Source organism: Protopterus annectens, chromosome 9.part0, assembly GCF_019279795.1.
Source record: "Protopterus annectens isolate FY-2018-M chromosome 9.part0, PAN1.0, whole genome shotgun sequence".
NCBI classification, from domain to species: Eukaryota; Metazoa; Chordata; order Ceratodontiformes; family Protopteridae; genus Protopterus; species Protopterus annectens.
In genome coordinates, this window is record NC_056743.1 from 631,511,871 (window position 1) to 631,524,166 (window position 12,296).

The following is a 12,296-nucleotide window of genomic DNA, read 5'->3' on the forward strand; positions in this document are numbered from 1 at the left end:
CAAACATATGATATGATGAGATTCACCGGAAACCTTGGGGAATTCATTGTATGCACTACTATGTTGCCATTCACAAGGATTGTACATGTGTTCCAGAGCAATATTTTGTGACTGTCAACATTTGTGTCATTAACTGTTCTGCATGATCTGCATCCACCTCAGTTGTCATGTGTCCACGTACGGTGTCACGGACCTCATACACACATTTCCACTGAAAAACATATAGGCCTATGATGTACAACTGATGTAATGACATAAACTAGGTAGAGTTGTACATCTGTTTTAACAGTTCCACTCTGTTGCATGTTATCCAGATCAAATGTTATATTTGGATGTGATGCACAGCCAGAAGTCCAATTGTAGCATGGGTACAGCTGTAGTGTGACCAAACTGCATTAAGGATGTACCACTACATTACATTAGTATTACCACTTGATAGTATGCATGAACACACATGGAGGTATGTCAGGATTTCATGACAGTGTAACATTTTCACTGCCATTGTCAGGAGATTAGTGATTGTGTGGCACATGTGCTGAGTGTTGACATATACTTACAGAGGGTGTTCCATGTACTGTTTGGTACGTGTACCATATCAAAGTGACAGCTTCCTCAATCATTGACACTATACCTTGCACTGTTGTACTTTCTGTACTCATGGGCATAGAAGATGCATTGCCATCCATCTCACATACTCCTGCACCATTCATTGTAATGGATCACTTCTTAATTCCCACATCAGTTGCAGATCATTCAGGCAACACCTATTGGTATTGTATGTGGCAGATGCATGCAATACACGGCTGTGTGTAAGGAATCCACACGTAATAGTGTGTTGTTTGTAAGTGTTGTTATCTGTATGGCCTAATACCTATGTCAATCCGGGATGCTCAAGTGAATCATATTTCTCATAGTAAGGTCCCACACATCTTGTTGGCCATACAGGGTTATTCCTTGGGATGCATACCCATTACAATTTGACAGTACAGACTTCCTTTCAGATGAGTGTGTGATACTTTTTTCTGTGTTGTACCTGGTAAATAAACCAAACGAAACACAAACACCATCTACAAAGTCCAAACAAAAGCTGGCTCAGGCAGATCCATGGCAAAACTACAATTTATTGAACTTTAATTACAAAACAAAAAAGATTAGCACTTTTGATAATTTCTTATGAACTTCACAGCTCCAACATTAAAGGCATAGGTTTGAGTCTTGCAGGTGTGGAATGTGGCTTGTGTATCATGCAAACCTCTCAACTGGACAGGATTGCCCCTGATTTCAACTCCAGGTTTAACACTGTGTGTCTTAATCCCTTCAAAAAGTGGTCAATTTTGGGGAAGGGGTGGTGAGTTCCCCTCATAGCGTACTGACAAATATAGTTGTACGTCTTTTTCTGCAGATCATGTATAGTAAGTTACACTCATATATTCTGTCAATGCTGCAGATTAATGGGCGTAATATTTTAAAAGTGCCCCTGATTGTTCCTGTTTCCATGTACATTTGTCAATAAGTCTGTTGCTTCTTTGTTTGTGATTGGCTGAGATGTATGCTGACATAGTCATTTTGCAGATCTTCACACACTGCACATATCTCCATTATATATACTGTCCTTGCTAAATGTCCTGTCCAGTGAGCATGTCAGTGATGTTTGTATCATAACCATTCATCTTCATTATCATGTAACCTTGTGTGACCGTCACATATATACTATCGTGTGATGATGTAATATCCTCACACAGGAGGTTTAAACAGCAATACATACTGTGCTATCTACATATGTGCTTAATGTTATGCTATTGACTTGTCTTGGAAGTGTACATACATCGACATGTCCTATCTTGGGGACATTACCATATTAAACATGTCCACTTCCTCTTTCATCATTCCTGTCATTCATGTCTGTGTCCATTTTCATCAGGACACTTTTCCTCCCTAAGACATGTTTCATTGTATTTGCCCTTGTTGTCCCCCCACCATTATTTCATTCTGCTAATAATTGTTGTAGTATACGATGTACTCAGTACACTTTAATGTGTTAATACTGCTGTTACTGCATTATTTTCATCCCTGGTAGTCTCTGTGGCTGTACATGCATTCTCACCGAGTAGGCTTGCTCATAAACAAACTTAAATGTTCCTGGTTTCTGTGTTCATGCTGCTTTGCATGGTTTCCTAGCAGCACTGTTGCTGGCCACAAAATCCTGCTTGTATACGTGTAATGTTATGAGCAGTATGAATATACGACTGGCACTGCTGTTCAACATACTAAAAAGGAAATTCTGTGTATCCTTTGCATGAAGCCTACATGCAGTTTATAGAATTCCTGGAAGAGGGATGACACTATGAAGTTGTTCCAGTGGGACAGTATCACTCCAGCCCCTTCAAAATGCAGTGATCCTCATGCCTTGACTAGCTAATTGAAATGTTGTTGGTTTGTCAAGGGTCTTTAAACCACCATTATGAGTTTGCAACCCCTGATTGTTTTGTCTCTGCAGAGAAAAAACACCTTTATGAAACAGCAAATGGCAAAGCTTTCGGGTATAACCCTTTCTCAATGCTAATACACAATCTAAAATCAATTGAGTTTAAATACACATCAGAGTATCACATGACATGCAGCCCAAAAATCATGTGACAAACATAAATAAAACAACATAAAAAGCCTTCAAATAATAAAATACATATAAAATTAATAAAATATTCTACATCAAAAAATATATATTACATGAAAAACATATAGTACATTAGATATATCAAAGATAAATCTAACAGTATAGTTTAGTTTGTTGCAATCTAGTAAGGATGGGTTTTAATGTAACCATGGAATTTAGTCCTGTAGAATGGTCCACAGCCAATCTGAGGATCCATTCATATTCCTTAGTCTCAAGCAAATTATTGCTATTCACACCCCTTAGCGATATACATACTTTGTCTATAAATCTAAATCTAAAGCTATGGTCAGAATAATATGCACTTATATGTTTAAATAAAGCATTTTTGTCATTAGCTCTTCTGATCTCTGACTTGTGTTCAATAATACATTCTTTCAGCTTCCTTGTTGTTTTGCCCACATAAAAAGCAGGGCACAGAACACAGGTTGCTAAGTAAACCACATTAATAGTAATACAGGTTGCCAATAGATCAAATTTATATACTTTACCAGTTGTCGGATGTTTTAACATATTACTATCAGTGCTCATGAGATCAGAACAACAAGAACAATTCATACAACAGAATGTACCTGACCTAGAGAAAGTGGGTAAATTAAAACTTATGTTAAAGTCCTTGTAACATAGTTTACTTTTCAATGTTCTCATGTTCCTATATGAGAAATATGGTCTGTCATCTAAAGCAGCTTTAACATCATCAGATGCCATTAGAATAACCCAATTCCTTTTATAACCTTCTTAACCAAATGTGTCCTAATGTTATATGAAGTAATGTATCTAAATTTCAGGTCCTTATATTTAACCTTACTCGAAGTAGAATTAGGTTCATCATTCAATAAAAAGTTGGTTTAAATTTTGTGTTTCTATCAGCAATAATCTGATTTTTTAATTCTAGTAAAAAATTAGGATCATAACCACTGTTCAGAAAATCCACCATCATTTCATCAAGCTGTTTTTTAAAACACATTTCATCTGTATTTAAACTACTAGCCCTACTGAACTGTGATATCACTATACCTTTGAAAACATGAGGGGCATGCATGCTGGTGTTATAAATATACCTACCAGCATAAACCTCCTTCTTGTGGACACTAGTATGAAGAGACCCTTCCAATAGTTGTACTCTAACATCAAGGAAGGCTATTGTATAGTCAGAAAAATCCATCTTAAATTTTAAAAAATTTGTAGTTGCATTTAAGTATTGCACATATTCAACCAACTGAGATGAGGAGCCTCTCCACATCATGAAACAATCATCTACAAAGTGCTGATAGAAGCATACATACTTGTTCAAGGGATTATTATTACTACAGACATATGTTTTCTCCCACTGGTGTAGAACCAAATTAGCATAAGTATTAGCAACTGATGTGCCCATGGCTACACCAGTTAGTTGCAGATATAGTCGCTCATCAAATAAAAATACATTGTTAGTCAAAACTATATCCAAAAGTGAACAGATATTTTCCGTATGCATTGCTGTTACAGTAGCCTGTGAGGTCAAAAAAATCCCTAATGGAGTCGATGCCATAATCGTTAGGTATGACCGTGAATAAAGATGAAATATCTAAAGTTACGAATAAGAAATCACCTTGATTTAAACAAGTAATATTAGAATCATTGTACCAATCCCGTAATTTAGATATAAAATCTGTAGTATCCCTCAAAACATTACTACATTGTGAGAGGAAAGGTTGTAACTGTGTCTGGAGATAGATGGAAATAGGCTCAGTGAGCCAACCACGTCCAGATACTATAGGTCTCATAGGTGGATTGTTCATTGATCTATGTATTTTTGGAAGACCATAAAGCTGTGGAATTACTGGACAAGGGACATTAAAAAAATGAAATAAGTCCAAAGTAATATCACCATTAATTTGTAACTCATATATCATCATATAAAACAAAAAAGAGAGAGCAAAAGTGCCAATAGTGAGAAAAGCCACAAATTTTATTTTACATTGTCACCAAACAAGCCCATTTCACATAAATCATGGAAAGCAGTTAACACAGGTATACTAGCAGGAATAAAAGTACTGCATTTCTTACAACAGGTTTGAATAGAAAAAGAACTACCAAACAAAACTTTAAGGTTAACATTTCTGACGAATTGTTTAAGGTCAAGTTAAAGCAGTGACAAGATCATCACTAGCCATTGGAATAAAACTGAGTCCTTTTTTCAATAAAGAGCAATGCGAGTCTTTCAAGTCAAAAGCAGATAGATTTAAAGTACCTTTTATTATTTTCGGCTCATTTACCCCTGCCCTAAAGGGCTGTTGCTCTTTCTTTTAATTGGAGCTACAGCTTGCCTTGTTAGCGAGTTGCTTCTCAGCACAGAGCGTTCTGAGACCTTTTCTGGCTGATCTAACTGAAAGCGTTTGTGTGACAAATCCAGTGTTAACTGATAAGTTTTTTTGGCGCCGTTCAGATGGGTACCACTACCTCCACTTCGTTTGTCTTCTTCACCATTGTGCGAGCACACACTCACACCATGAATGATTTCTTCTCCGCTAGTGAAAATGAGCTGAAGAAAGAAATTATGACTATGGAAAATACTATCATGTCTATGCCTTGTTTTAATAACATGGAGAGTGTCTATCAGCAAATGCTTGATAGAATACAAACCCTTGATGACAGACTTGAAGCCACTAAAAAGCGTAAACTTAAACGTGACGTCAATGATTTCCAAAGGGGTCATATCTTCTCTTGGCCAAAGTATGATTCAAGTAAGCATTATAATAATGTAACGCATACTAAAAAAGTTCATCTGGACACTCTGGATGATTTCACAAACTCTATGCTGGCTAGTTTGTCACTCCAGGAGCCGGCATCTGCTAATTCATTGAAACAGATGAATGAAGGCACGCCCACTGTGACGACATCTGATGCAGCTGGTGTGAGTGTGTGCTCGCACAATGGTGAAGAAGACAAACAAAGTGGAGGTAGTAGTACACATCTGAACGGCGACAAAAAAACTTATTAGTTAACACTGGATTTGTCACACAAACGCTTTCAGTTAGATCAGCCGGAAAAGGTCTCAGAACACTCTGTGCTGAGAAGCAACTCGCTAACAAGGCAAGCTGTAGCTCCAATTAAAAGAAAGAGTGACAGCCCTTTAGGGCAGGGGAAAATGAGCCAAAAATAATAAAATGTACTTTAAATCTATCTGCTTTTGACTTAAAATACTCGCATTGCTCTTTATTGAAAAAAGGACTCAGTTTTATTCCAATGGCTAGTGATGATCTTGTCACTGCTTTAACTTGACCTTAAACAATTCATCAGAAATGTTAACCTTAAAGTTTTGTTTGGTAGTTCTTTTTCTATTCAAACCTGTTGTAAGAAATGCAGTACTTTTATTCCTGCTAGTATACCTGTGTTAACTGCTTTCCATGATTTATGTGAAATGGAGTTGAGGGATATATATTCTGAAGATTTGAAAATGAAGTGTTATAATTTAACATATGATAAACACATAGCTTTGAAAACATTACAGGCTAGGAAGGCATTATTATTAAACAAGCCGATAAAGGGGGAGTGGTAGTTTTAATGGACCGGGTAAAATATCTGCAGTCTATGACTCTCCTACTAGAGGATGGTAATGCATTTAAATGTATTACACATTTGGATGTTAAGAAATGTATAAATTCTGTAAACATGATATATGATTTACAAATTAATGGTGATCTTACTTTGGACTTATTTCATTTTTTTAATGTCCCTTGTCCAGTAATTCCACAGCTTTATGGTCTTCCAAAAATACATAGATCAATGAACAATCTACCTATGAGACCTATAGTATCTGGACGTGGTTGGCTCACTGAGCCTATTTCCATCTATCTCCAGACACAGTTACAACCTTTCCTCTCACAATGTAGTAATGTTTTGAGGGATACTACAGATTTTATATCTAAATTACGGGATTGGTACAATGATTCTAATATTACTTGTTTAAATCAAGGTGATTTCTTATTCGTAACTTTAGATATTTCATCTTTATTCACGGTCATACCTAACGATTATGGTGTTGACTCCATTAGGGATTTTTTGACCTCACAGGCTACTGTAACAGCAATGCATACGGAAACTATCTGTTCTCCTTTGGATATAGTTTTGACTAACAATGTATTTTTATTTGATGAGCGACTATATCTGCAACTAACTGGTGTAGCCATGGGCACATCAGTTGCTAATACTTATGCTAATTTGGTTCTACACCAGTGGGAGAAAACATATGTCTGTAGTAATAATAATCCCTTGAACAAGTATGTATGTTTCTATCAGCGCTTTGTAGATGATTGTTTTATGATTTGGAGAGGCTCCTCGTCTCAGTTGGTTGAATATGTGCAATACTTAAATGCAACTACAAATTTTTTAAAATTTAAGATGGATTTTTCTGACTATACAATAGCTTTCTTTGATGTTAGAGTACAATTACTGGAAGGTTCTCTTCATACTAGTGTCCACAAGAAGGAGGTTTATGCTGGTAGGTATATTTATAGCACCAGCATGCATGCCCCTCATGTTTTCAAAGGTATAGTGATATCACAGTTCAGTAGGGCTAGTAGGTTAACTACAGATGAAATGTGTTTTAAAAAACAGCTTGATGAAATGATGGAGGATTTTCTGAACAGTGGTTATGATCCTAATTTTTTACTAGAATTAAAAAAATCAGATTATTGCTGATAGAAACACAAAATTTAAACCAACTTTTTATTGAATGATGAACCTAATTCTACTTTGAGTAAGGTTAAATATAAAGACCTGAAAATTAGATACATTACTTCGTATAACATTAGGACACATTTGGTTAAGAAGGTTATAAAAAGGAATTGGGTTATTCTAATGGCATCTGATGATGTTAAAGCTGCTTTAGATGACAGACCATATTTCTCATATAGGAGCATGAGAACATTGAAAAGTAAATTATGTTACAAGGACTTTAACAGAAGTTTTAATTTACCCAATTCTCTAGATCAGGTACATTTTGTTGTATGAATTGTTCTTGCTGTTCTGATCTCATGAGCACTGATAGTAATATGTTAAAACATCCGACAACTGGTAAAGTATATACATTTGATCTATTGGCAACCTGTATTACCATTAATGTGGTTTTCTTAGCAACCTGTGTTCTTTGCCCCGCTTTTTATGTGGGCAGAACAACAAGGAAGCTGAAAGAACGTATTATTGAACACAAGTCAGAGATCAGAAGAACTAATGACAAAAATGCTTTATTTAAACATATACGTGCATATGGTTCTAACCATAGGTTTAGATTTAGAGTTATAGACAACATATGTATATCGCTAAGGGGTGGGGATAGCAATAATTTGCTTGAGACCAAAGAATACGAATGGATCCTCAGATTGGCTGCAGACCATTCTCCAGGACTAAATTCCATGGTTACATTAAAACCCATCATTACTAGATTGCAACAAACTAAACTATACTGTTAGATTTATCTTTGATATGTCCAATGTACTATATGTTTTTCATGTAGTATATATATTTTTTGATGTAGAATATTTTATTAATTTTATATGTATTTTATTATTTGAAGGCTTTTTATGTTGTTTTATTTATGTTTGTCACATGATTTTTGGGCTGCATTCATGTGATACTCTGATGTGTATTTAAACTCAATTGATTTTAGATTGTGTATTAGCATTGAGAAAGGGTTATACCTGAAAGCTTTGCCGTTTGCTGTTTCATAAAGGTGTTTTTTCTCTATGAAATGTGGTTTATTTATCGATTATTTGCAGCTTTTTGTATTTTGTTTTGTCTCTGTAACAGATGTAATGCATTTTTCAGTGTACAGAAGTTTGTGTTGTGGGAATATACTCACAGAGATGTAACCAAAAATTATTATGTTTTAGCTAGACAACAAAAACATTAATTTCCAGTTACTGTGGGAAATTTTTTTGGAAGTTAGCTCTTCACCTACAGGATCATAGACAAAAGACCCTGGAAGCATAGATTGTGAGTCACAGTTGAGGCTAATGTGAGAAGGTTACCTTGTGGAAATACAACTTTACAGACCTGAAAGTTAAATTGGATAGAGGCCTCCTAGTCCTGAAATTTCTTTTTTCTAGTTGTGCCTGTGTTATGTTCTGAAACTGAAGCTAAGAAGGCAATTATTCTGTTTTGTGAGTTCAACACGCATACACACACACACACACACACACACACACACACACACACACACACACACACACACACACACACACACAAACACACACAAGCATGCATGCACGCTCGTGCACACACTCACACACGTCTATATATAAAAATAACACTCATACACACTTTTTTTTAACTTATTTGCTGCTTTGTTTTCCAGACTGTGATATAGCGGGGTTTAAGAATTTGCCCTTACCCCACTATTATGCAATCTCAAAGTTAGTATATATAATTAGCAGGGTATTTGGGCTGTGAGGGTGCTTGTTCCCTGTTTTTTTTTCCAGTCTTTTTAGATTCCATCAAAAAAGATAATTTGTTTTTGTATGTCACACACAGCTAGCTACACACTTAACCTGGGATTTTTGTGATTGAAAAATGAATGCCATCGCACTCCAAAACCAAACCCATCCCTAGCATACTAAAAAGAGTGTCTGTTGCCATTTCTTTGGCTCTGTTAAATGTTCTACTGCTTTAAAACTGTTTTACAGTTTCTTTTCATTTAACTTAATGACACTAATGTGGATGAGTTAGAAAGCAAAGGTATCTTATGCCTTAAACAATTATATACAGACGGCAACATTTCAATGCCTACAGCTCATCTAGTAGATATAAAAAGCTAAAACTAACTAAATAACTAACTAACTAACTGACTGACTGACTAACTCTTCTGGCTCAGGAGTTCTTGTGACCTTGTTTTTGACATGTTACTTTAGAAGGCGGAAGATGGAAAGTGCCTTCAGTTCCCAAAGTAGATATGAATAATGTACCTTAATGTAAAAATACAAAAATTCTGACCTAGCAACAGTGCCAAGTGTTTTGAAACCACCTACCCACTCTACTTCTAGACATTTCTTCTGGTATCAAACAAGAAATATTTTCCATTTAAATAATTAAGACTTTCAAGTACTAGGTTCTTGAAGGATTATCACCTTGTTAGAGGAAAAAAAAACAGATCTTTATGTGAAACTTATGCAGCTCATTTAGAATTCACATTTCCTTTATATATTCACCATACTGATGCCATTTGTCCAGACTGGGACCTTGATTTCTGCTGTAGTTCATATAACAAAATCCTACCCACTCATACTCTCAACTGTCCAGATTTTTGCCTCATAGTTTTGTTCTGTTCCTTGTAATATTTGTGGTTTTTCTGGAAAAATCAATGAAGATTGAAGTCAATAATGACATACATTTGAGTTTTGTACTTCATATCCTTCAGAAAATGCATGCTAACACAAATCCTATTATTCTAGCTACTTTCTATGTTTAGAAGAACAGTATTAAATATCTGTCCCTATTTTGGGGCCTTTGCCCCCCCTCCATTATTTTAGTCTTTGTCCCGATTTCTTGCACTAATAGGTTGAGAGGTATGCCTGCACTATCTGAGGCATATCTGGATAGTTGCACAGCTGTTAGTCAGAAGGGACTTCAAACACTCATAGCGTTTAACCATCACTAAGCCATCTTTATTTTGTACTAATATCATCAAGCCCTTATAAATTTTTACTTTTTAAGAATGTTCTTCTACAGCAGAAAGGTTGATGCTTTGATGCCTTGCTCTTTGCACAGTTACCAATCACCCAACCTGTACAACTTATTCAAAAAGTGACCTTCATGATTGTATAATCCCCTTTAACTGATGTATCTCTCTCACTGCATGGGGGTATCTGGCGGATGGCACAGTTGTGTATATGGGGGGGACCAATATATATGAGCTTTTAATCTATCAAAAATGTTCCTTTACCAGAGGACAATAACAGTACTCTCTATGCTACACTTCATGAATCGATCAGGGTACAAAATCTAACCATGCCATCTCTTAAATTCATCCATAGGAAATAGATTATTTATGTATGACCAGATGCAAATAGATATCAGCAATCTTAGACAGACTAACCTAAGTAATAAATAAAACAAAAAGATACAAAATGGATGTTGTACCATTTTTTTTTTTATTTTACTCAATCACTGCTTTGATGGTTCAACTTTTCATGCATTTTAAGGGATACCACTGATTTTTTGAAAGATCCCTTAAAGACCATAACCCTTATTGTGAAGTATTTCCAACAGGAGTACATCCCTCATGTCAAATCAACAATCTTTGCCTGACACACATATCATCAGAGTCAAAGAACTTAACTATGACTCTTCATCCATACACTAAAGTGATATCTGTCTTAAGAATGTAACCTGCCAGCTATGCTACCATCTCCACATACAGGTCCCTGTCATTTTTTACACATATTTTCCTGTTAATTTTATTTATTTATTTTTTTTTATTATGTAGCTTTCATTCACTAATATAAATATGAGTCAAGGAGGGACCCTGGTCAGCCACTCTTACCTTTGATATTTAAATACATGAATGGATGGATAGATGCAAATAATAGATCAACCACTCCTGGTCATCATAAGCATTGAGTCAGGACTTTGTCCCATAGCTAGCTTACAGTTCGAATGACATCATCATACTGCTGATGTTAATGATGTCATGGACTGTTAGTCTGATGGCTGGGAAGGGGGACAAGTTGATCTCTGAAAAATGTAATTTAAAGGAGCCACTTAAAAATTCTTGGCACCTTGATATTTTAGGCTGAAATTGTACTTTTTGGCAAATTACAGGTATGAATGTAGTGAAAATAAAGTCTAGGACATACTTTGTAAGCTCTACTGTTGCATAAAGGTTATGAGTAAAGAGAACATAGGAAAGTGATGCGATGTGATCTCAGGTTATTCCTCTGATTGGAGAGTATTTATATATGCTTAGTTTAAAAAAAGATTTCTTTAAGTTCTGTTTAGAATGACTTAAAGAGGTGAATATCCTTTCGGTTGGTCTATAGACCTTCCCATTGTTGGGGTGAGAGGATTGAGAAGATCTGATCAATGCAACATATAATCTATTTCCTGGGTGAAAGCAACGCTGAACCATTGTTGGGGTGAGAGGATTGAGAAGATCTGATCAATGCAACATATAATCTATTTCCTGGGTGAAAGTAACGCTGAATGAGAGCTGGGCGAGTTCTTGAATACTGCCATCATTTCCTTCCCTTTATTAAATAACGCATTCTTGTAAATAAGGACTATTGATTAATCATCACTTAATCAGACTGAAACATTAACAATGTTTTAAACAAGAAACATATTTACTGAATTATCACTTATGATATAGGCAGTCATACATTTATATAAATGAAGACAAACCATACTGACATATGTTTGGTTGCAAACATTACATATCACATATAATCTACTATAAAGTCATTCTTATTCGGACATTACATAGCACATTTAATTCCTGACTTCCTTTAAACCTCATTCCTCCTCCAAAACATTATTTTTCATGTATTATTCCCACAATTTCCATTTTTTCCTGTGTAATTTGCTCCTACCCTTTTCTAAAGATCCCAGTTCTAGTTCTTTTATCTCTGTTACAATATTCTCTACTTCT